The sequence below is a fragment of the Ursus americanus genome, chromosome 27, assembly GCF_024610735.1.
Source record: "Ursus americanus isolate L20-20 chromosome 27, mUrsAme1.1.p, whole genome shotgun sequence".
Classification (NCBI taxonomy): domain Eukaryota; kingdom Metazoa; phylum Chordata; class Mammalia; order Carnivora; family Ursidae; genus Ursus; species Ursus americanus.
Window position 1 is genome coordinate 43,333,154 of NC_142153.1, and position 25,242 is coordinate 43,358,395.

A 25,242-nucleotide genomic window follows, 5' to 3' on the forward strand; every position below is an offset into this window, starting at 1 on the left:
AGAAAGTAGTAAAACAAATTTTAAATTTTGTTGTTGTATCTTTGATACAAAGTAAGTCTGTGTTTTAACTTTAATTGAATTTTTATCATTTCTTAAGGTAGATGTGTGCTTGTGAGCTCATTACTCCAAAATAGAGACATTTAGCATTGATCAAACTTATCAAACCACAGAAAGAAAGGCAGTTGGAAGAGCTATTCACATACACCATTAGTTTTCATTAATTTGCTGCCCAGCCCTCCTGCTCTGTTATAAGGAGGTAATAGAAAGTGAGGGTTGCTCTCAGAACTACTGCAAAACATCTCCTAGGCCAGAGCTCTTGGGATTGTTTTCCAAGATTTGAGAACAGAACCACCGAGGTGGATGTATCTAACGCCCTCCCTCCACAGTTCAGTCTACTAAAACAAGTAAAGACAGCAATAATAAATACAGAGAGGAACGAGGGATAATACAGAAACAAACACATGTTTTGGTCATCTTAACAGTTTGAAGAATAAGGCTTTAAAATACCTAAATGTTAAAGCCCCAATGCAAAATAAAAAATATTATTCAGCAATTAGTGGCATAGTGTGCATGACAGAGTGACAAATGCATCAGTTGTAAAGACCCACTGGTAACACTAAAGACACTTGTTCTGAGACTTATTACTCTGATGACGATTAGACGTAGTAGTCGTAGTACAAGTAGCTGCGGCTCTGGAATAAGTCATCAACACCAATTTATAGAATCCAGATTTTATCTACACACAGAGAAGCTCACTAAGTTCAACAAGGGTTGAAGCTAAGTTCCCATCAGAGATCAATCTTTTTTCTTGATTCAAAAGCATCACATACTAACCAACAAGGTAAATGGATTAGCTCAAAAACGTCAATGATTTCCCTTTTGCCAACAGATACAAAGTCCTCAACCTGTGATGTCGGCTGACCAAAACCACTTTGGCCTTTCTCATTTATTAATTTTGGCGGGGGGGGGGGAGATAATCAGTCTCTAATAGATAGATGTAGTTGTGAAATACAGATTCCTTCTCCCAGCACCACAAGCAAGTGGAATGGAATCACAGCTCCAGAGGAATCCTGCCCCTGAGTCCCACACACACGTACCAGCAACGTAGCAATGCAATACCATGTAATCTTTGTTATCTGACCAATAATATCTCAGGTCTTTCTTCTTTTGGCCCTTCAACTATGACCTTGCATGTGAAATTCACTTGAGGCAAATGGCACAATATTCCAGTAGCAAAATTTGGCCACCCTTGTTGTTGGAATCAGGTGACGAAATATTCAGATTACAATGAAAACCTAAGCCAGGAAAGGGCTCAAAGGATTACAGGCTACTGAGGTCTCTAAACTCTCATGCCTTGTCTGTGCAAGTGTGGAGGTATTTTATCAAGCCCATCCATGCATTTCAAATGAGACATGTCTTACCAATGAAAATATATTTCTAGCATTCTTTATGCTACTTGAAAAATGAGTAGTGCTGATCGAGACAACAGATAATGGAACTACTTGTGAGAGTTCTCTTTGGAAGGTGAAGTACCCAATACAATCTTTCAAACGTCAGATAACCACCCCTGGACTACGTATTCCTGTTTATTTGGGGATATTTCAAATATTACCTAATGCCTCTAGGGGTAGATTAAAAATAACACCTTTCTATAAGATTTCTATACACTGTCTGTGCTGAAGTTTTTGGGTTTTTTTTTTTCAAAACAGAGAAAATATGACATATTCAAGGCTCTCTGTGGTGTGGTTCTCTTTACAATCTTCTCTAAAATTTTCCTTACATGTTCCCATCAAATAACTCACTGGACTTGAACCTATCCTGTGCCATCGTCTGCACTACTTTCTCTATCTGTAAAAATTTCTCTCTCCCTATTTCTATTAAAAAAATGTAAGCCATCTTTAAAAGCTAATTTTTAAAACAAATTCTTATTGTCTTTATTTATTATTCATTTAATAACATCCATAAACACATTTCTACATAGTTCCTTCTATGTTTTATATACCATATATATTATTTATATATCTATGCAAACTATAAAGTTAATAACTATACTTTTAATGACAAATTTCATTAATCCCCTTATTTACTATACATTTATTGAATACAGACTATATTCTAAGTAATGGACCAAATGATATATTTAGTCCCTGAACTCAGGTAGCTTACCAGCAGGTAAGCCAGAGAAAAACAATGTGCTGAGTGGAGAAATTTATGACAAATTTGCTGCTAAGACAACCTGAGGAAGGGGCCTTCTAAGTCGGATTGAGAGAATCTTGAAGGTTGTTCCAAAAAATACTGCTTGAGGTGAGATTAAAGATAAATAAAAGCTGTTTTACTTTAAAAAGGCAAAGGCAGAAAAGTGTTAGAGAACAAAATTTGATTTTACAAGAACATATTGACTATATTTGGACCTGGCTGTTATCATGTATGTGTGCCACGGTAAGAAATTTGAATCACATTTTACAGACCGTGGCAGCCCTTGAGATAGGAAGCATCAAGAATGATTTCAAATTACCATCTTAGAAAGATCAGATTGTCTTATGGAAGACAGACTGGGGAGGGCAGGATGGAGAGAATGAATCAGAATTGCTAATGGTTCAAATGAGTAATGAGGAAGGTCTGAAGTAAGCCAGTGGCAATAGGGACAGAAAGGGTGAAAATGGGACTAAAATATGAGATTTAATTAAAAAGCATTAATGTTGCTTTTTTTCGTGGTGCCACAGAGACAGAAGGCTGCTTCAGGATGAAGCTGAACATCTTTTTCCCAGCTACCGGCTGCCAGAAACTCATTGAACTGGACAGTGAACATAAACTTCCTACTTTTCTGAGAAGCATATGGCCACAGAAGTTGCTGCTGACGCTCTGGGTGAAGAATCAAAGGGTTACATGGTCCAAATCAGTGGTGGCAATGATGTACAGGTGAGAATGATAAACAAGGCTTCCCATGAAGCAGAGTGTCTTAACCCATGGCTGTGCCTGCGGGCTGCTGAGTAAGGGGCATTCCTGCTACAGACCAAAGAGGATTAGAGAAAGAAAGTGCAAATCTGTTCAGGGTTGCACTGTGGATGCTAATCTCAGTGTTCTCAACTTGGTCATTGTAAGAAAAGGGGAAAAGGATATTCCTGAACTCACTGATACTATTGTGACTTTTGGGCCCAGGGCCCAAAAGAGCTAACAGAATATGCAAACTTCTCAATCTCTCCAAAGAGTACGATGTCTGCCAGTATTTTGTGAGAAAGCCCCTAAACAAAAAAAGTAAGAAACCTAGAACCAAAGTGCCCAAGATTAAGCATCTCATTACTCCCCATGTCCTCCAACACACACATCGATGTACTGCTTTGAAGAAACAGTGTACTGAGAAAAATAAGAAAGAGGCTGCAGAATATGCTAAACTTTTGGTCAAGAGAATGGAGGCCAAAGAAAACTCCAGGAACAGATGGCCAAGAGACGAGGCTGTCCTCTCTGAGAGTTCTACCTCTATGTCTGAATCTAGTCAAAAATAAGATCTTCTAAGAGAAACAATAACTAAGATTAGACATCTACATAAATAAACAAATAGTATTAACACTTATTCCCAAAAAAGTATGAGAATGAAAGGAGAGTTGACAGTTGACTGCGGGGTCCATTGTAACAGCGTGTGTGCCGTAAATTGAGAGAAGAAACACAGAAAGAAAAGCACTCAGTGGAGAGGAAGAAAGTCAGTGGTTTCAGTTTTAGAAATGCTGAGTCTGAGGAATACATAGGATGTCTAAAAGCTCCTTTTATATATGATTCTAGAAGGCATGAAAAAAATACTGGATAGAAATATAAATTTGGGCTCATCATTATAAACTAGTAGATTAAAGAAAGTGGACATGAGTAAGTCTAAGTAAAGCAAAACAGAAGGAAAAGAAAGTGTAGGCTTCAACCTACTTTGGAAATAGGATCATTTAAGATGTAGGTATAGATAAATAAATGTATTGGGTAGACATAGGAAGGAGCAGTCAGAGAATAAGAATGGAACTCAAAGGAATTGAGAGAATGAGAAGCAAGAGAGAAAAGAATTTCAAGATAAAGTGTGTCAACATTGTCATTTTCTCCAAGAGAGTAAGTAAAAGAAGAAGAAAAAATAGTCCATTAGATATAATTCCTAGAAACTCAGAGGTGACCATAGCAAAAACAGTTTTAGTAAAGCAATGGGGCAGAATATAGATAAAATAACTTATTCAATGTTGCCCTTATTCTCCCTTTAAATAATAGTATGAAGTCATTTTGTTCTTTTCTAATCCCCCCTACTATTATGCTATAATGACTTATCTTGGTTTCCACTCTAGCAGCTGGGGCTATATCTCATTTAAAAATTTCTGAATTATTTGATGTTGTACATGATATTGAAAATAGTAAACTTGTGCAAAAGCCCAAATAAGAAATTCATCTCTAAAAAGTATTTTCCTACATATAAAACCCATAAAGTTTATTTCCTAGGGAAAAAATTTAATAAAAGTTCCATATCTGGTTACAGTGCCCCTCATGTATTTTGAATTTACATAGGGAGAAGAGGAGCTTCTCAAGGCTTGATACTTGATATCAAGCTTGCTACTGAATATGGATCCCCAGTGCTTCTTGTGGAAGAACAATGTGGAAGAGAATCAAATATTTCAAACTCTTGTGTTGCAGGATTCATAACCTCAGGGATATGCAGGAAGTCTAAGGAGTCAGTGGCTCAGCGGGAGAAGAGAGTGATGGCTCCAAGAACAGCTTGGGCACAGAGAAGATAACATCGGAGTCCATCCAATCGCAGTTGTTGTCCATTGTAGACAATAACTGTGTATGGCTCACCAATGGACTTTGGCTCTTCAAAAGAAACAAACAAACAAAATGCCTCTCATGGTCAAAACTACAAAGTGTGAATCGTCCTGTGGCACCCAGAGAACTTAAAATTCAAGACCAGGCAACAATGAATTGTGTACAGTGTGTAGTGATTCTCCCAAGAGTCATTGTGAGCCTTTCTACCACTTTCTACACTGTGCTTGCTGCTTTTGTGATTTTTTTTCATCTGAACCATGAGAATATATCACACGAGGTGAGTCTAGACCTGGACTAGATAAATAATTAATTCTCAATTCAGCCAGAAGCTATCACTGCTGGCTTCAGTTGACAAAAAACAACCCTGACTCCAACACTGAGTGTACAGACTTGGAAAAAGTCCTAAGGTGTCATGATATTTGCAATATGTGTGAAGGACAATTTCTTTTTAAAAGTTTCCTACCTCCTGTTTTCCCCAGTGATATTCTAGTAACCAGGAGCAGCCTGAGGGAATCTACAATTCTCTTTTCCTTACTACACAACAGCATGACTCAGGCTGTTGATGCTATATTCTTTACCATTGTTATTTTCAGTCTGCTTAAAACATTAAATGTTAAAGATTGGCAGAAATGTAGAACTCCCTTCTTTAAAACCAATTTAAATTGCAGATATCTGTACTTAGCCTCAGAAATTCCACTGCATTTACTGATAAAACAAGCAGGTCAATGCAAAAGGCCTCTTCTAAGCGTACTAATGGCAATTTCTTTTTTAAAATTTCAAGCCAGGTACCTTGGTTTTCCATTTATTTTTCCTTCCCCTCCTCCCATTTCACACTAAACCTGGTAATATTTATTTTAAAAAAATAACTAAAAAAAGTCTCTTGGGTAAGATCAACTTATCTCTCCCTACTAGATTCCTATATCTGATATATACCTTTTTTAAATGCCCTAATTTTTTCCAAAGCAATAATTTTCTGTAGACACAAAAAATCAGTACAACTGATTCAAATAATCCAGAGGTTCAAATAATTTCTAGAGAGGAAAAACAAATGCATTTAACATCTACTCAATATGTCACTGGTGAAATCCTCATTGACCAAGGCCATACTGATCCCTGAAAGCCCCTTGTCTATCCTTGACTTGATTATAAAGATCTGTAGAAAGCTGTGAATATCATGGCCATGGGTTCAGCATCCTTAGTTTCACCAATACCCATCCCCATTGAAGTCTTACTACCATCTCTGAACACTGCTTTGATGGGGGAAGTAGTCCTTAAAAAGCATGGGACCTTCATTTCCTCACCTGTATTTGGGATTATCCTACTCTTTCATAATAGTGAAAGATAATCTCTTCTATTCCCCTTCTGTATAACTTACTTCTTACTTCTTAAGCTTTTACATACAGGAAAAAAAAAAAAAATCACAAAGAGCTGTTGCCTTCCCGCAATTCTGATTCAGGTATGCAAAGATCCCTGAGACAAAAAACACTAGGGACCTTCCTACCAAAATGGAGAAGCAGGAAAGGGCCAGAGGTAGAAAACCCAAATATCCTGCTGCCGTTGGTGGTTAAGAGCCTAGCCAAGCCTAGTTTCAAATCCTGACCTTGCCATTTACAAGTTGTATGACCTTGAGCAAGACATTTGACCTCTTTTTTTCCCTAAATATTTTATTGAAGAATATTGTATAATATATATGCTAATATAGAGAGAGAAAAGTACACTTACCTGAAGTGTATAGCTCAACACATTTTCCCAAGGCGAACAAACCTAGGTAACCAGCACCCACATCCAAAAAAGAATGCCATGAACACCCCAGACACCCCCCCTCTTTTCACTTGCTAAAGTAACTACTATTCTACTTCTAATAGCACAATAGTTACTGTTGGCTTCCAGGGACACTGACTCTTAGCCTCTTTTTGCTTCATCTGTGAAAAGGGGATTATAATAGTATCTTTACCCCAGGGGTTGCTGCGAAAATTAAATGAGTTAATATTTATGAAAGCCTTAGAAGAACTACAGCATAGCAAAATAAATGTCTTAGAAGAATTAATCAATGTCTGATTATTTGTTTAATATAAGTTATATGAACCTAACCTATGAATTTTAATTAAAAATAAATTCACACATGAGGAAGTAAATGAAGATCTTTCTAGTTGAACTAAAACTCAATTTCACAAATGTAGCCTTCACTTTTACAAAGCAACCTTGGAAATACATTGTACAGATTCCTTAGATTGGTTTGATTGAATAAAATTTAAATGTAGATCTGTATCTCAATGATAATTTAACATGGTTTCTTTCTGAAACCCAACTTTTTTTCCTATTGTGAAATAGTTATACATCATATCATGTGTCATTTAAAAGAACTTCTAGATATTAATAAAATTTGTTTCTATTGAAAATTTTACATGTTGGTCATATATACAAACTATTAACTTGAAAAAAGTAGACAACAGGATTACGAATCTTTGGATTTAGTATATGTGGTTATCGAATTTTAAAAATACACATTTGTTAAAGAAAAGATATCTACAAAAGATACATACACCTCCCATCAGATTAAAGTGGTTCATTACATACCAAAAGGGCATGAGACCAACATTAAGAATGCTATTTCATTTATCACCATTTTGTGGTATTGATTTTTTGTCCTTAGAAATAAGGAAATTTTATACCTGAGATACCAGAAAACAACATGACTTGACTCTAAATACCTATTTTTTTAAAGGAAAAGAAGAAAAAAAGTAGAAAATAATTTTTAGAAAAATGCATAGATTAAAGCACTACTTCAAGTAAATTTTAATATATTTTTCTTTTTCTTTTTTTTTTGGTTTATGAACACTTATGTGACTGCTTTAGTTTTCTGAAAATCTTTGTACTTATTCACTCACAAATTATGTTTCTAGTTATTCAGTGATATTACACAACAATTATGTCTGAAGATACAATATCGTGTTCCATTTGGAAACACATGCCAAAATGTCCAACAATACTAAACTAAAAGGTGTGAATTTAAGGAAATATTTAATAAAGAAACTTAGAAACACATCATGTCAAGTTTAGAAGTACTCATTAAGAAGGGTGATTCTCTGAAGTTTCATTTCTACAAAAGAAGTTCCGATATTTTTGAACTATACTGAAAACCCAAAAAAGCAAGAAAATAAGTAGCCCATATTTGACAGACATCCAGTTTTTCAACTTGTTATGTTGCTGGGGGAAATATTTGAATTTCTCCTGGGCATATGCTACCTGTGCCTTAGAATTTAGGCTTCAAAATACTTAAAAGTTATCAGAGGTAGTGCAGGTTTGTGAGTATGCAGCTGCTGCAGCCACAATGGCACCCTGCTCTTGGAAGGGTCTCACCTTGTAATTTGATGGCGCCATCTTGAAATTCTTAATTTTTGAACAAGGAGTCCCCATTTCCCTGTCTTTTAGACCAGGTACATTACATAAACTGTCCTAATTAGAAACCTGCTCAATACCCCAGTTCTCTGACATATATGTTCAATGGACATTCAGCCCATTTATTTCCTCTAAGACCATCTGAAAAGAATGTAAGTAGTGGCACTTGTCTTTCCACATCCTTGAATCATGATATGTCTTTGTAAATGGGCTACATGCCTTGGTCTTATTTCCCCTTGTGTCACCTGGGATTTTTTTTTTCATTTGATCAGTGATACCTTCTTCTTTTATCTTTAGACTCAAACTCCTCCATATTAGTTTACTTTTGGCCAAAATATGCCCAAATAGCCTCTGTATTTAGAACAAAAAAAATGTGTCTTTTATTAAACCTTTGTCTTTTATATAGAAGCCTATCCTTCTACAGCCAAGAGTTCAAAGCATGATATTCTTTTCTTCTTCTTGAAAGTAATATGAACTCATAGTAGGACATTGGAAAAATACATTTAACAAATTTTAAAGGCAAAATGTCATCCATAATCTTACCACCAAGAGAAAATAATTTTTAAAAATATGATAGTATTTTCCCTTTCTCTAAGCATTTAACATACTTAAAATCATGTCACTTTTTCTCAAAGTGTGATCCACAAGAAGACCAAAGAAGGTCTTCAAGGCTCAGAGGATCCATGACGTCAAACTTACTTTCATAGTAATGTTAAGATTTTATTGTTATTTTTCAGCATGTTCACATTTGCAAATATGGTTCAAATTTGCAAACATAAGTGAGGATAAGTAAAACTGCTATCTCCTTAGCCTGAATCCAGACAATGGCCCCAATTCATACTATTAGTCATTGTATTCTTCACAGTCACACCCTTGGGTAGGGGGAGAGGGGAAGCCTTTCGTACTTAAGAATGCCCTTGATGAAGCAGTCATTTTTATTAATTTTATTAAATCTCAAACCGTAAGTATATTTTTTAAAATATTCTGTGATGACATGAGAAAAATATACAAAGCTCTGCTACACAGCAAAGTCAGATAATTGACTCAAGGAGAAGCGTTTGTGCCATTGTTTGCGATGTTACTAGAACCAACTACCCTTATCATGAAGCACCGTGACTGACAGAAAACTAAATTTCTTCAGACGTGAATATTTGGCAAAGACCTTTCTTTCCCCCCAGAGATGAGCACAGTGAAGCTGACACTTCAAGGGAAACCATGGACATATTTGTTGCCAATGATAAAATTCAAACTTCCAATCAAAAATTAAAATTTTGGATAGCACTTAACCACCAGATTTTCTAGCCTCCGAGTAGCTAAGACTTTCCTGGTAAGATTGGTGGTGATGTTAACAAATGCAATTTTTAATACAGCATAGTTAAATATGTCATTTGGAATATACGTGTACCTCAACAAACCAGTATCTTCCAAGGTCATGCATGGGCAAGAGAATGACTCAAAGTACAAAACAGAACAATGGATTTTAATGTAACAGTAAAAAATTTCATATCAATGATTTCAGATTCCATGTTGCAACAACCTTTAAGAAACTGCTACTTGTCCAGCTAAAATGCATTCTCAACAAAAAATACCAATTTATCTTCAAAGGCTACTTAAAAATTTCTCATTTCTAGGTACATCTTTGTGTGAGGTCAGCTCTTATTCATATTTTTTAATTCAGAAAACATATTACAACAGATTGAATAATGAAGCAAATAGAATTCATATAAAGGAAAGCTACTTGAGATCTTTAATAATTTTTTATGAGCATAAATGATTGCTGAGATGAAAAATAGAGAAAAAGTTTAAAAACTTTTGAAAGTATATATAATTTGAAAGCAATATATAATTTTTTACCTTGAATTTTTTCACTTAATATTATTTATTACTTGCCTAACACTTACCATAACTTTTTTTATTGAACTCTCTTCTAACTAGACTAGCAACTATTTGAGTCTGAGTTTTATTCATAGTCATATTCCCAGTTTCTAGCAGAGTACTTAGCATGGTACTTAGCATATGTTCAAAAGACTCCACCCCCAAACTACTAGAACTTATAGAGCAATTCAGTAATGTGGCAGGATACAAAATCAATGCTCAGAAATCAGTTGCATTTCTATACATGAACAATGAGACTGAAGAAAGAGAAATTAGGGAATCCATTCCATTTACAATAGCACCAAAAATCATAAGATACCTCGGAATTAACTTAACCAGAGACGTAAAGGATCTATATTCTAGAAACTACAAATCACTCTTGAAAGACATTGAGGAAGACACAAAAAGATGGAAAAATATTCCATGCTCATGGATCGGGAGAATAAACATAGTTAAAATGTTGATGCTACCCAGAGCAATCTACACTTTCAAAGCCATCCTGATCAAAATACCAATGACATTTTTCAAAGAACTGGAACAAACAGCCCTTAAATTTGTGTGGAACCAGAAAAGGCCCCGAATCACCAAGGAATTGTTGAAAAGGAAAAACAAAGCTGGGGGCATCACGTTACCAGATTTCGAGCTGTCCTACAAAGCTGTGATCACAAAGACAGCAGGGTACTGGCACAAAAACAGACACAGAGACCAATGGAACAGAATATCTATAAATGTTTATAGAATGAATAAACTGCAATAGAACAAATCATATATGTGAACACTACTGAGTTTCATTAAATTTTATTTCATGACTCACTTCTTGCTTTGGATTAACCCCCATGTCCAGAAATGGTTACTGAATATTTCCAATACTTAACCTGTGAATTACTCCCTGGAAACATCTAGGCAAATCACTTAACAATGAAGTTGTTTTATTGAGTGGGAAGAGCTCTGATCCAAATACCTGATTTCTAATCACTATTTCTAACAGTATTGATATGAAGTACAATCTTGGAAAAAAGTAATAATCATATGTTTTCTGCAGTTATGAATTTTACTCTTTGTACATGAAACATAAATATTTGAATTAAAACATGACAATATTTAGAAATTTTAATGCATAATTCCCTATAGTATCATTAGAGAAAGAGCGACCTGTGAAAGATCAGTGCACAAGTTTGTGCCCTACAAAGGTAGAAGTGCTAAATTTGCCCACAGTGGAGAAGTTATAAGATCAGAAAATTAAAGACAAAAATCTGAAAAAGGACCAGAGAGGAATAATTACGTATTTAATAATTACTTAAAGTAATTTAGTAATTCAGCAATTACTTAAAGTAATAAGAAGCAGACTGTAAATAGCACTCTTGTCAATGACAGTAGGTATGCATTTGTTTTTAAAGTGTCAGAATCCAATTTAAAATTCACTTTCAAAAATAGTGTGAACAAGTTATTTTCAGACATTTGAAGGCCAAAATCTTTATTATCTATAGATCCTTGTTAAAAATGATGAAACAAAGAGCTCTTGATTGAAATGGATGGGGTTAAATGTAAAAAGAAATTATGAAAGAAAAAAAATAGGAAACAAGTTGATACACCTAAATCAGCACTGAGTACGCAAAAACCTAGAAAATAAATTGGTGAAATAAAATTGAGGTCAAAATAAAATACTGGACTATAAAAACACAGAGATAAGAGGAAGGAATTATAGTACTCTGAATCCCCTTAAGTGTGTGAAAAATTCATAGTGTATATTCACGTTAAGAAAATTTAATGTTAAGCCTGTATTTTTAAGATATAAGGACAATAATAAAACTAATATAAATAGAATGCACAAATTTTATGATAGTAGGGTGGAAAATGAGGTAAAGAACATGAGATGATTGCAATGTAAGGCATGAAACGGGGAAAGAAGCAAAGAAAAGCAGAGCTAAGTAACATAAAAATAAAAGTTGAAATAAACTAAAGGCATCCAATAATCACTGTATTAGCCTGGGTTCTCTAGAGAAACAGAACCAACAAGAAATAGATATATAGTAGGGAAGCTCTTAAAATTGCAATATAAAACAATATAAAAACAAATTGATACATAGCAAGTCTAAGAGAAAGCAGAAATTGGAACTTTCTCCTTAGTTCAGAAGATTTGCTTTAGAAAAACAGCTGTTAGACAACAGAATGCACCACAGACACTACACAAATCTTCAAACTGCCAGCTTAGTATCTGAGAAAAGGATGCTGAAACTAATCAGGATAGTACTGGAAAAACAAGGAGAATCTATTCACTCTATCAGTTAGCAAACATTTGGTGTCTACAGACTTTTCCTTGTTCAAGGGAAAAATAATCAGACAAAATAAATACCAACATAAGGCCTGGGTAAGAGGCATCTTCTAAATAACATTTCCCAAAGTCTATGCCTCAGAATTCATAGGTAATATAAGAGACAAAATTCTATAATAAAAAATATTTTTAATATAATTTCAAATTCTGACTTAAATGTTAAAGTGGCTTCTGTATTTTAGTATCTTTTGGTACTTTGAATATGCTGTTTTTCAGCATGTATCCCTAATTGATCAATAATTGCTTCCTCATGGAACTGGTATTTTCAGACACACTTTGGAAAATTAATATGGAAAATATGTCCAACATTCATTGTAAAATTACAGAATCAAGCTACAAAGTTGGTTATATAATAAATTTCCACATATATTTCCATTTGGTAAGAGAACGGAATGACATTTTGTATATTCAATGAATATGGGAAACATATAGACAAATGAACAGAGTACAGTGTTACGAATGGTAACTGAATGCATATGACATATTGTACCCGTAGGAGGATATCTAATTCTACTTTGTAAAGAAAAGGCTTTTTAGAAAGAGTAGGGATCTATTAGCTTAGACATGATTATCGAATTAGAGATGTTTGCAAGATAGGAATATGGAGGGGAGGGCGGCTACGAGTCTGGAAAACTGAATTTTGCATTCCTGTCTGAGAAAAGATATGACCACCAACCACAGCCCTAAAAGGGTGGGATATTACAAAACTGAGAGTATTAGGGTGTGGCTGAAGTTAAGAGTATGAGGTAGAAAATGGGGAGACAGCCTGCGGGAAAGGAAAGAAGTTGTCCTATCATGAAAGCCCATACAAGATATATAAAGAAAGTGATCTTTATCCCAGGGGCAATAAGGAACCAAGGAAAAGTTTTACACAGTTAAGGGGGAAACCCACTTTCGTTTAAAAGATTAGGCTACACCCTGGAAACGTGATATAATAAGAATAGAAAAAAGACCAGCTGAAATGCTGAACGAGATGACAATGCGCTAAAAGTAAGAGATAAAAGACAATATGGGGCTGATAGATCTGAGAGCTAGCTAGAGAGTGGGTAAGGCATGGTTTCTCAAGGAAAAAAGAGGAATCAGCCCGACACCCAGGTTTCTAAGAGGCTTGATGAAAACCTGATGGCATGAAAAACAGTGAGCATTTGGGGGTGAAACAGAGCATAGCTCAGGGATGTGTTGGTCCAGCTTTGATCACGTTAGATTTGAGAAGCTTTTGGAACTTCAAAGTGGAGTGGGTTATGAGGTTGGCTCAGGGGATTGAGCAAGCTGACTCTTGATCTTGGGGTTGTGAGTTTGATCCCCACATTGGGTGTAAGGTTTATTTAAGCAAATGTATAAACAAAACAAAGGGGAGTGGGTCAGTAGTTTGTTAAGGGACCTGGACTGAGATGAAACTTTGGTTATTCCATGAGTATACTTAACATTTTTCAAGCATTTAAGAAACAGATAATTTCCCTTCCACAGAAATCATTCTAAGGCATACAACAAGGTGGGATTTTAACCTAATTCACCTTATGAAGCTAGCATAATGCTGGTACTAACACCTCAGAAATATAGCAAATTAAAAGGAAAGTCACAAATCAGTCTCTTGTAAATATAGAAGCAAATATTTTAATTTAAATACTAGCTTTGACAAGATAAAACTTTAAGGAACACTATGACAAAAATACCCTAAATATAACAAACCGTTAAAAATAACATTTGGAATTACTTGAAAAGGTGTCAATATCCATAGTATTTAAAAAGAAAATACTGTTTGAATGATTAGTAAAAAAAAAAATAAACAAAACAAAACAAAAAAAAGGTAAAAGAGTAAGAAATATGTTATTGGAGTAAGAACTGAAAGATTCCAAAGGTCATTAAAATGAAAGGTTTTTTCCCCCCTGGTACTGGAAAACTCTAGAGCAACCTAGTTCTGAAGAGCTGTAAACTAGAAGAAATTGTGTGGGTAAATTAGGATATTCCCAAATGTGCTGTCATGGGACCTCAGAAGCTTTGGGAAGTCTTCTTCACAGAAGACAATATTACTTCAGTTCTAGCCAGGGAAGAAAAAAGGAAAAAAAAAATTGACACCGCACCCTTGGCCAAAGCAAATCCTGAGAATGGAGGAAATATAAGCACTAGTTCCATGAACTAAAGTCTTGGAAGGAGAAAGAAAAGAAAAGAAAAGAAAAGAAAAGAAAAGAAAAGAAAAGAAAAGAAAAGAAAAGAAAAGAAAAGAAAAGAAAAGAAAAGAAAAAAGAAGAGAAGAGAAGAGAAGAGAAGAGAAGAGAAGAGAAAGACAAAAATCAACAAAACATAAAATGAACATAAATGTAATTAAAAAAAAAAAAGATTATCAAACCAAAGCCTGAAGCTATTACAGGTTTAAATCACAGGAACTGGCAGCTCATCTTGAGGGAAAAAAAAAAAAGATGCAAAAGGGAATTCTTCTGCATGTACACAGAAAACATGCTATCCTGAAATCTGTGTATTACTTAAAATTAACAGCTACCCGGAATCGTGGAAACCCACTCTCCCCACAAAACCCAGACAGCTAAAAGGCTGAACAAAACATAAGAAACATCAGCACTCAAGCTGCTATCTGCTATCTTAGTCTCCAGAATAAAGAGTCCAGAACTGTACAGCTAAACAGGACAGACAGACAGGAAAGACACTGGAAGCTCTGATGATTTGGGGAGGCAATAAAAAAAACCTAGAGAAAAAACACTTGGTTAAAAAATACAGAGGAAAAATATTATCAACGCAAAATATCTAAAACAAATTGGATTCAAACTTGTGTATGTGGGGTGTTGTGTATATGCATAAAAGAGAGACAGAAAAAACCCAAATATATCTAAGGGTTAAAAAAAATATATGAAGAAAAATCCATTTGGAGGGAATAAAAAGTAAAACATATTAATAAACATGTGATGTTACTGTGAAAAACTCTTGTAATCTCAAAAAGAAACATTAACTCAATGAGACAAAAATAATCAAAAATATATTGGTAAGACAATGATCCACCAATAGGTACATGAATGGAAAACATGGAGTTTATGTGGAAAACATAGAGTTTATACATAAGATCTTTAAGGTTTTTTGGATGATAAGACTACAAACTTTTTTATATTTATATTTATATTTATAATATATAATATATATTTATGTATTTACACAAAAAACAGCCCTTTGGAGTTGGCTAGCAGGAAAGAACTCAGCAAAAAAATAGTTTATGCAAAGAAATGGTTTATGATAAGGTGAGTGGGCATTTAAGTAATGGATGAAGCAAATATACATTTCTAAGTCAGCTCTATTAGGACATGGAGGGCTTTAGAATTAGAGAAGTCGGATATCACCTGAAGGGCAACATAGAACTTTAAGAGAACATTATATTGCATGACTGTGTGAGAGCTGTATTGATGGCAAGAATAGGGGAGTGGGCTTGAGAGAGAGACAAGGCCGAGACAGAGAGACAGAGACAGAATAGAGAGAGAGAAGAGGAGAGGAGATAGAGGACGGGGAAGGGAAGGAGACAGGAAAGAAGATGGAGGTAGTCCCATTAGCTTAAGAGCCCAGACACTGGAGCTTTTCTACGCTCATCTGAATTTCCTTACTTCCTGGTGTCTATCTCACTGAAACACACTGTTCCTTGTCACAATTTCTTGGGTTAATTTTTATAGTCATTTTAATTCTTCAGCAAGCCCTCCTTAGTGATTTGTCATTTGGATCACAGAATGTCTCTACAGTCTTTACCTTGTTAAATTTAAATGCTAATGCCCCTCATTATGGTACAGCCTTTACCTGTGGCAATTAACACCTGAACACAGGGGAACTATTTGGCTCTAGATGAAACAGCTAATCTCTTGTTTAGTTACACTGTAGGTATAAAATGAAAAAATATTTTGAATCAGGTGTATGTTCTCAAATACTTAATGGCAGGAAAAAAAAAAGAGAGGGGGTAATTAACATGTGGGTATTTGGGTATTTTCAGTCTTTTTTTTTTTTAAACAAATATGGTCAGGAAAAGAAAGTTATTTGAAAATTAGTCGCAGATACTCCCAGCCTCTTAGCAAGGATAATAGTTTAAGAAGTGAAAGGATTTTCTAATGAATTCCCAAACCTAAAATTCAAAACTCCAAAAAGAGTTCTTGTCCTTTATGATTGTGATTTTAGAACCAAATTCAAGAGAGTGTTCACTGTCTGGTGACTCCTGGTGACAGGGCTTTTAGCCAGATTCCTGACAATATCAATAAGTACACCTTCTATCAATCACACACGTCTCAGTCCCCTGGAGAGCAGGATATAAACTCAAGTTGGTTAAATATAGTCTCCCTGTTCTCTGAGAATGCCAAACTTGACTCATGATTATGGCACACTGGCCACACTGTCCCACGGGAGTGGAGTCGTGGCATTGTGTGTACACTCTGCGGTTCAAGCAAGGCACCAGCAGTGCAGAGACAGAGAAATAGAGCAGGGAGGCGCCCATTCTACATTTATTATATATTCATAATATTATATTTTCAAGTAGAGATTTTTTCTACAACTATATTTCACCTATTTCTGCTTGATGATATCTTACTAATATCTTGAAGCTTTTTCACTGAGTATAAATATCTAATAGGTATATTTTATGAAAAGAAGGACAGAAGAAGGAAGGAAGGAAGGAAGGAAGGAAGGAAGGAAGGAAGGAAGGAAGGAAGGAAAACAAAACTTGTGTTACCCTCCTAAAAAATTCTTGTGTTCAAACACTGTTCATTATTTCTTTCCTTAAGTATAACCCTTAAAAAATTACGCATTCTAAAACTCTAGAATAATTTGCATTTTTGTGGTTAAAGAAACCAGTGTGAACTCTTTAAATAATCCATGAGGGTTTTATAACTGAGATTCAAATGTCCAGGTTGTGTTTGATCATTAAACAGGGTTTCACCTGTGGCTCGAGGACTATTGTAAACCAAACCTCATGGAAACAGCCCATATTTAAAACTCATTTGTGATCCTTAGGGACAGAATACATTGACTTGGCTTAGCTCCTGCATGAAAACACTTTTCTTGCTTCTTCAATCGTCTAAACCATACGTTCATCCCATGTATGTGAACATAAAGGCATTCAATACATCTAATTCTCTGGAAGCTGCTTCTGCAGTCATAAACTCAGAGAAATGAGCCAAAATCTTTTCTGGAAACTGTCTCGTGGCCTGAAACACCCTGATCAGTGAACGCTTCTACCTCTCACTCTGACCTCGGCCTCATTTCTGTCCACCCTCCTCTGCAGGTAGCATCTCCAATCACACCTGCTTCACTCAGTTCCCACCCCTTTGTCTCAGCAAAACCTCTGAGCTTCCTGGTCCCTCTGCCTGAAGGGTGCCACATGCCTGGACCCTGTTCATCCATCAGATCTCAGCTTGCACGTCAGCACAGCAAAGCAGCTGTCCTTGACCACACAACAGAAATTAGTCTTCCCTTTTATTTGCTTCAAAGAACTCACCCCGAGCGACAACTATTCTACTCACTTCCTTCTACTCTGGTTCCTTGTTTATTGTGTATCTAAAAGATAAGTTTGACCAATATCAATATGGTTATATTAACTATCTTATTTACGATTTAACTTCCATCCTATAGCACCATGTTTGGGGGAGAAGGGTGCGCAATAAATATTTTTGGAATGCTTGGATGAATGCTCCCACATGAGTCAAACTGGACAATGTGAGGATCTTCTGATAGGCGTAAACATTGATCGTATCATTCTAGTACCATTTTGTTAAGAGATAACTAACAGTCTGTAAAGACAGAAAAGAGGTAACTACCGAGTTTATAGTATTTGTTTGGTAAATTTGTTTGGCAAGCTTATGGGAAAATGTTAAAACTTGCTCTGGATTTCTCCACTATTGAAGAATAAATGAAGGAAAAGTATCAATGTTTCTCTACATGTGATGATCTCAGTGCAACTGAAAAAAGTTTGAAGTTATTCAATGTTTGGCTAGCTGAATTTAATATATATCTATACACATAGATATATATGTATATATATCCCACAGAATCTTGATACACTGGTCTTTTTAAGTATGGACTGAAGAAAATTAGAATGACTGAAGCTTTTGTTATAATTCTTCTGGATATATGTTTTGAATGTGTAGACAGTTACAATTAACCCAAAGAAATAAATATTTCTGGAACAGTTCATTCCATCAGACTTCATTATTACATATTTTATATCAATTTTAACTGTTTTGTATGTTGCAGAAGTACCAAGATTTTCTCACTTAGTGATAAATTAGTTCCAATTAAGATTGTTTATTTATGAAATCTGTTTAACTGTAACTATGACAGGTATAATGGAGAGGAAGTCTGCAAATTAGTAGGCTAGAAGAAGTTTCCATGGAAGAATGAAAGTGAGACACTGTTTTAGAAAAAGAATAAACAAGAGACAGCAAGTAAGAAAGAAAAAAAAATTACAAATGTAAAAGAAAGCAAATAGGGCATCCTTTTCCAGGGAACATCAATGGTCTTCCAGAAAAATAAGGACTGACAGACAGACAGATACATAGATAGAGATAGATAGATAGATAGATAGATAGATAGATAGATAGATAGATAGATGACTTTGTAACATGAGAGGGATGTATTTAATTTAAATTTTAGTATTCTAACTGTAAAAATTGAAAATCACTTAACCTGATGTTGGTACCCCAATTTCTGTTTTGAAATTTTACTTAACTGCGATGTGCAACAGTTTAGGAACCAGTTGACGCTGAAATAGAACTAATACAAAAATGATAATGGAAGCAGAAGTATCAGGGATTTACACCATGAGAAGTTATCAGATAACATGACATCAGAAGAATGCCCATGTACTCATTCACCTACAGTTCTGTGACAGACTACAGAGGTGAGTTTGACTGCTTGAGAGAGGCGCATCAGCCAAATTTGTTTGCCAACCATTAAGTTAATGTTGGACTTACAGTTAACCAGATTAATTTTACTGCAGCAAGAGGATAAGTACTGTTTTCCATATATTCTAGGAATTTGGGGAATGGAAAAATGCCAAACCAGAAATACTCTGTAAACTAATAGCAAACAGATTTCAGATAAATTTGAAAAAACATGGGTAGAACACTGCTTAAAAAGTGATGTTTCAAAGTTATTCAAAAATTTTCACAAGGCTGATTTGTGGGTTTGTGGCTTTTAGGATAAAAATCATTATATATTATTCATAATTTTGTTAATTGATATTCACAGGTCAGTCAAAAGAGAAAGTAGAAAAATAATTTATAATGTGTTCTTGAAAACTTAAATTTTCATGTTCTTAATGCGCACATAGCTGTTAGAGGAACAGAGGGTGAAGGGGAGTGGGAAACACAGGCTTTCAGTTGCAGATTGAATACTTCACAGGATACTACCTTACAAAAAAAAAAAAAAAAGAAAAGAAAAAAGAAGAGTCGGATGCTTAGCCGACTGAACTACCCAGGTAGGGACGCCTCGGTGGCTCAGTCAGTTAAGTGTCTGCCTTCGACTCAGGTCATATCCCATGGTCCTGGGATCGAGCCCTGCATTGGGCTCTTTGCTCAGCTGGGAGCCTGCTTCTTCCTCTGCCCCTTCCCCCACTTGTGCACGCTCTCTCTCTCTCCCTGACAAATAAATAAAATATTTAAAAAAATACTACCTTAAAAAAAAGAATAATTCACAGGAAATAAAGGTACAGCATAGGGAGTATGGTCAATGATACTGTAGTAGTGTTATATGGTGACAGATGGGAGCTACACTTGTGAGCAAAGTATAGCACAGAGACTATTCATGTTGTTATGTTGCACACCTGAAATTAATGGAACATTGTGTCAAATATAGTCGAATTTTTTTTAAAAAGGATAGGTAAGCAAACATATCTAAGCAAATTTCTTAGACATATAAACAAAGGAAAGAAAAAAGGGCAAGAAAGGCAGAAAGGAAAGAAACAAGAAAGGGAGGGAGGGACAGAGGAAGAAAAGAAGGACCTCGATGAGAATACTCTAGAGCAACACTGGGAATAAAGAATTATTTGCTTAGACGGATATACATGTGTGTCTGCCTCTACTTGTGTGAATAATATATGCTTAATAACACTTGAAAATGTTTGACATCTTGCTTAAAAATGCATATTTCTCATTTTTATTTAAATAGTGAATTTAAATTTCATTAAAAATAAATATGACCTGTTATCATAAAACTATTTATAGTTTACACACTAATAGAAACCATGTTGTCTTTTTCTTTGGTACTGCCAGTTATGGAGACATTGTTAATTCCTGAGCTAAGAAGTGACATAAGTAAATGGGTAAGTTCATAATGAATTTGCAAACTAGGCATTATCAGTCCTGCCATGGTGTTGAGAATAGGTGATGGCCCAAGGACCTTTAAACTATTCTCCCCATGCATGTAGGTCCTCAAATTTAGAGTTGATGTCATATAACAATGGGTTTACTGTACCTGAGGTTATAACAATAAAGTAGTAAAAGCAGACAGATAATTTTCAGGATAAACGATAATCTCAAATGCAGAAAAAAATATATAGAAGACAAGATTGGAATTTAGAAGAGAGATGAGGGAAGAAGATTTACATGTGAGTTACACAGAAAGAAGTGACTGGAAGCCCTGTAAGTTGACAGGGCCCTGAGATGAAGAACAGACAAGAAGAACAGGACAACAGTGAAATTCCAATGAGTGCGTATGTTTAGCTTGCTAAAAGAAGAAGAGAGAAAACTGGATCATGAAACAAGAAAATCAGTAGAGCAAAGCTTCACAGAAGCCAAGACCATACTATAAACACAATCACTTGGCTTTGGCTAGTAGAAAACACATACTGACCAGCTCAGTTCTGGCTTGTAGTCTTTCCGCTAACTTCAGTTACTCTCTTTAACTAGCCATTCAGAACAATAATCAAACTGAAATGGGCTATCACTGATTTATTCTCCAGTTTTTTTTTTATGATAACCATTAATTGTTTCAGGTATTGGAGCCATTTTCTCACTCCTCTGAGAAAAGGTGAGCCCCACGCAGTTTAAAGTGCTGTATCAACTAAGTAGTTATGACTTGTTTTATATATTGGTATAGATCAAACTCCAAGAGGAACAGATAGCAGCTAGAGACCCAAGAAAGGGCAATATCCACTGAAAACAAATATGAGAAAGCACAACTGACCAGCAGAATTGGGCAGTGCTTTGAGCCTCTGTAAGAGAGTTTGTTTTCACTCAGTGCCTTATAACCTAGTCCTCTTTCCCACCATCTGTCTTGGCACAGACACCGGTAAGGACAGCTTTCCACTCACTCCTTTTCTCCACGACCAGAAACTTGAAAGTTAAATTGGTTCCTTTTATTGTCTGCTCCTTGAATGGAAGCCAAACTAGCCATTCACTGCAGGTGGTTATCAGTCAACACTTGTAATTATGGTCCGAACAAGTTTTCCAACAGAAATACATCACATATTAAAGGCAATGCATAGTGTTTCTCAAAAGATTCAGGGGTGCCAACAAACTCACTCTAAAAGGAACTTTAAAAATGTTTCAAATGATGGATGAATCTTCACAGTCCTAATTTTCAAAAGTTAGCTAGAATCACTTTAATGGTTTCCTTTTTTTTTTTTCTCCTCAAGAAAAGCATCTACAAAAAGTAGGGTAGGGTTTTGTCTTGTTTTTTGTTTTGTTTTGTTTTTGTTTTTTCTGCACTTTTGTAACAAAAATTTCTGGACACTCACTCCCAGGACAGACCATTTTAGACATTGGAGATACAGCGATGCATATGACAGATGTAGTTTCTATTCTCATGGAATTTACATTCTGGTGCTTAAGGATGACAGAAATTAGACATATGCCTACAGATTAGAATGAATAACGTTAAATACTATGAAGAAACTAAGACAGGTTAAAGAGATACGGAGTGAAAAAAGGGGTGATTCAGGGGGCGATTTTTGTGAGTGAAGACCTACTTAAAGAATTAGGTTTTGAAATGAAATGTAAACAATGGAAATAAGTCAACTATCTAAATATCTGGGAGGATAATCGTGATCATAGAAAAGCAACTAAAAGTCCTAACACAGACAGAATAACAAAAACAAAGAGTCTGGCTAGGTAAGGAGGCAACGGAAGAATGGTAAAGGTGATGTTGGGGAAGAAGACAACAACAGAATTATCTAGAGCCTTGTGGTCCATTTGAAGAAATTTGTATTATACTTTGCAGACAAAGGAAAATCCTTGAAGTGTCCTCAACAAAGAATTGACACAAATTGATTGCCATATTGAACCTCCTTATTTCTACATGGTTGATTCATTGCAGGAGAGCAGAGCCCCCACTGTCTTTCCCCACATACCTGCAAGGTATGATGGTGCCACTCTTCCTGAAAAAAAGCAAGGAGGGACAAATACCTCCACATTCAATAAACCAAGGAGCTCCACCTAGGGAAAAAGCTTTCACTAAAAAGCAATCCGTGATTTCTAGTAGGCTCCTGATGAGGTCTTTGCTAAGTGAAACATATTTTCTCAATTCTTACACCTGAACACATCTCCTCTCCCTATTATTTTAGCCAGAAGCAATAACAGTGTCCAAAGATGTGCGATTTTAGCAGGAGTGATAGTGTACATGTTCTCAAGTGGAAGACCTTTTGGAATGATTCAGAAATTACAGCCACAGTTCTGCAGCAAAGAGGAACGGATATGGCAGCCCTCTGTAAACAATAATGCATCACGCAAGTAAACATTATTACAGAAGCTGAACACCAAATATGCTTCAACGAGGACAAGCACCTGCATTAAACTTCTCCTTCTTATCACTTGGCCCATTGGGTCTCTGTTTGTAAGCAAGCATCCAAAAAATATATTTGGTGCTGCAGTGACAACAAAACTCCATAAGAGTTGGGAGCTTTGAACCCTCTGAATTATTTCCCAAAGTAAAAACCTCAAGCCAGAGAGAGTCATACTCACTTTGGGCATTTCTGTAAGAATAAATATTACATAAAAGAATGATGGACATACTCAATACTGAGATTTATATATTCTTTTCTAGTGACTTTCAGAAGACACGGTACGCAAAAAATGAATTTTCTCCTAGTTTATATTTCTTACACTGAAATTTATTGAAAAACTCTTTGATGCAAATATTGACTCGGCCAACTGCTTTTTAGCATAGTAGTACAAGCTCATTTCACCAAAGGGGGAACATTAAAACTACATGACAGAGCAGCTCCGGAATGCCACGCCGACGGTAAGGCTACTACTAAGACAAAAATCACAGTTTCAATGACTATGGAAAAAATGGAAAGGCATTTTTTCCATTTAAACTTATCAAACTGATAATGCAAAGTGGAGACTCAATTTCCCCCCTGGGCTATGATTAGTCTGGTATGTAGAAAATGTATGGATGATTTTAAGGTCATCGGGGCCTACAGACATACTGACTCCACTGTGCTGCAGGAGCACAGATCCCGTTGGCTTGAAGGGATACTGTGCAGGCCTCTCAGCTACGTGAATGTACGCTCTGGGTTCTGTCTGTTAGTGGAATACATGGATCAACAAGCCGGCATGTCTTGATGAAGTCAAGGATGTTTCTCATCCTGAGGATCAGACTCTATGATGACAAATATTCTAGTAATTTCTAATTTATACTCTAATTATATTCAAATAATCTACATATACCAGATCCAAAAGTTTTCATTCTTCCAGTTTTGTCAAAGCTGGATATGTCTGTTCTTACTCAAAACCAGAGCAGAACAAGCTTTGGAAAAGTATAGAAATTACTTGTTCTATATGATACCCAGATATTCTAACTTTTTGCTTCCCTGTATGAAATTTAAATGGGATGTGATTTAAAAATTCATTGTGAGGCTGTTTTCCATATTAAAGCATACAAAATTATTAATTTACCTTGGGAAGATAAAAGTTAAAAGGGAATCTAGTCAACGTATGTAAGTCCAGAATGTTAATAAAATGAGAGAAATATTATTTACTAACTTATGAAATAAATTTCAAGGCATTCCTGAAAACTTGAATAAAGTAGTTTCAAAGCAAAAGACAAGGTTTATTTTTATCTTCTTAGCGTATACGGGAAAAACATTTATAATCATTTAACCATAAGTACTAGGTGTTTGAATTTTTAAATATGCATGTATGTATAAGAATGATAAGAAAATTTTCATTCTGGCTTTCTTACTTTCTGGAATATCCACCAGGATAGGACATAGTGGGGCTTCTCCTCTCCAGATGCTTCTTTGAACAACAGTGCTAGAACTTGTTTCGTGGTGGTGGTAGTAGTCATGCCTTGCTTTAATCAACACCTTCCTTTCTTCCTTTAGTCATTGTTTGTTAGAAGTGTTTCTTCCTATACAAGGTTGATTTCTCCTCCTTCGCTCTGGACCCTGGCTCCTTCTGCCTTCTCAGTTATATCGGTCTGTACTCCCTCTATGACCTCTACTACATTTTCACACTCTCTCCATAAGACCCTTTCCCATCATCACCGACATTTTTTTCAGATCTCCCCCATTTTAACCAAAAGTAAAATAATATAATCTCTTTTGATTAGTTCTTCCTTTCTGGTGATTGCTCTGGCTCTCCCCTCACTTTTGAGCACAAACTTATTAATCCAAATTCCCAACTTGGGCTGACTACAAGTTCTCACCTTTAACTATGAAGTCCTTACCTCATTATGCAATTGAACTTTTGCCCCTTTTCAACTGACCTTGCAAAGGACCAATGACTTTCGTGTTGCTAAATCCCCTTAACCCATTTGATATCGTACAGTGCTGGATTTTTCAGGGCCATTTTGTTATTCACTAACCTCATCATGCTGAAAATGCCCTCCTCTCATGACACCACTTTTGTGGTTTTCCTCCTCTACCTCCTGCCTAT

The 25,242-nt window shown here is 35.6% G+C and overlaps 1 long non-coding RNA gene and 1 pseudogene across 1 annotated transcript in view; one reads left to right on the forward strand and one right to left on the reverse strand.

The window, feature by feature from the left end:
• Positions 1–25,242, reverse strand: part of LOC148107662 (uncharacterized) — a 250,994-nt gene that overhangs the window by 43,703 nt on the left and 182,049 nt on the right. The gene's annotated exons all lie outside the window — the stretch shown is intronic.
• LOC123793874 (small ribosomal subunit protein eS6 pseudogene) lies at positions 2,744–3,503 on the forward strand (annotated as a pseudogene).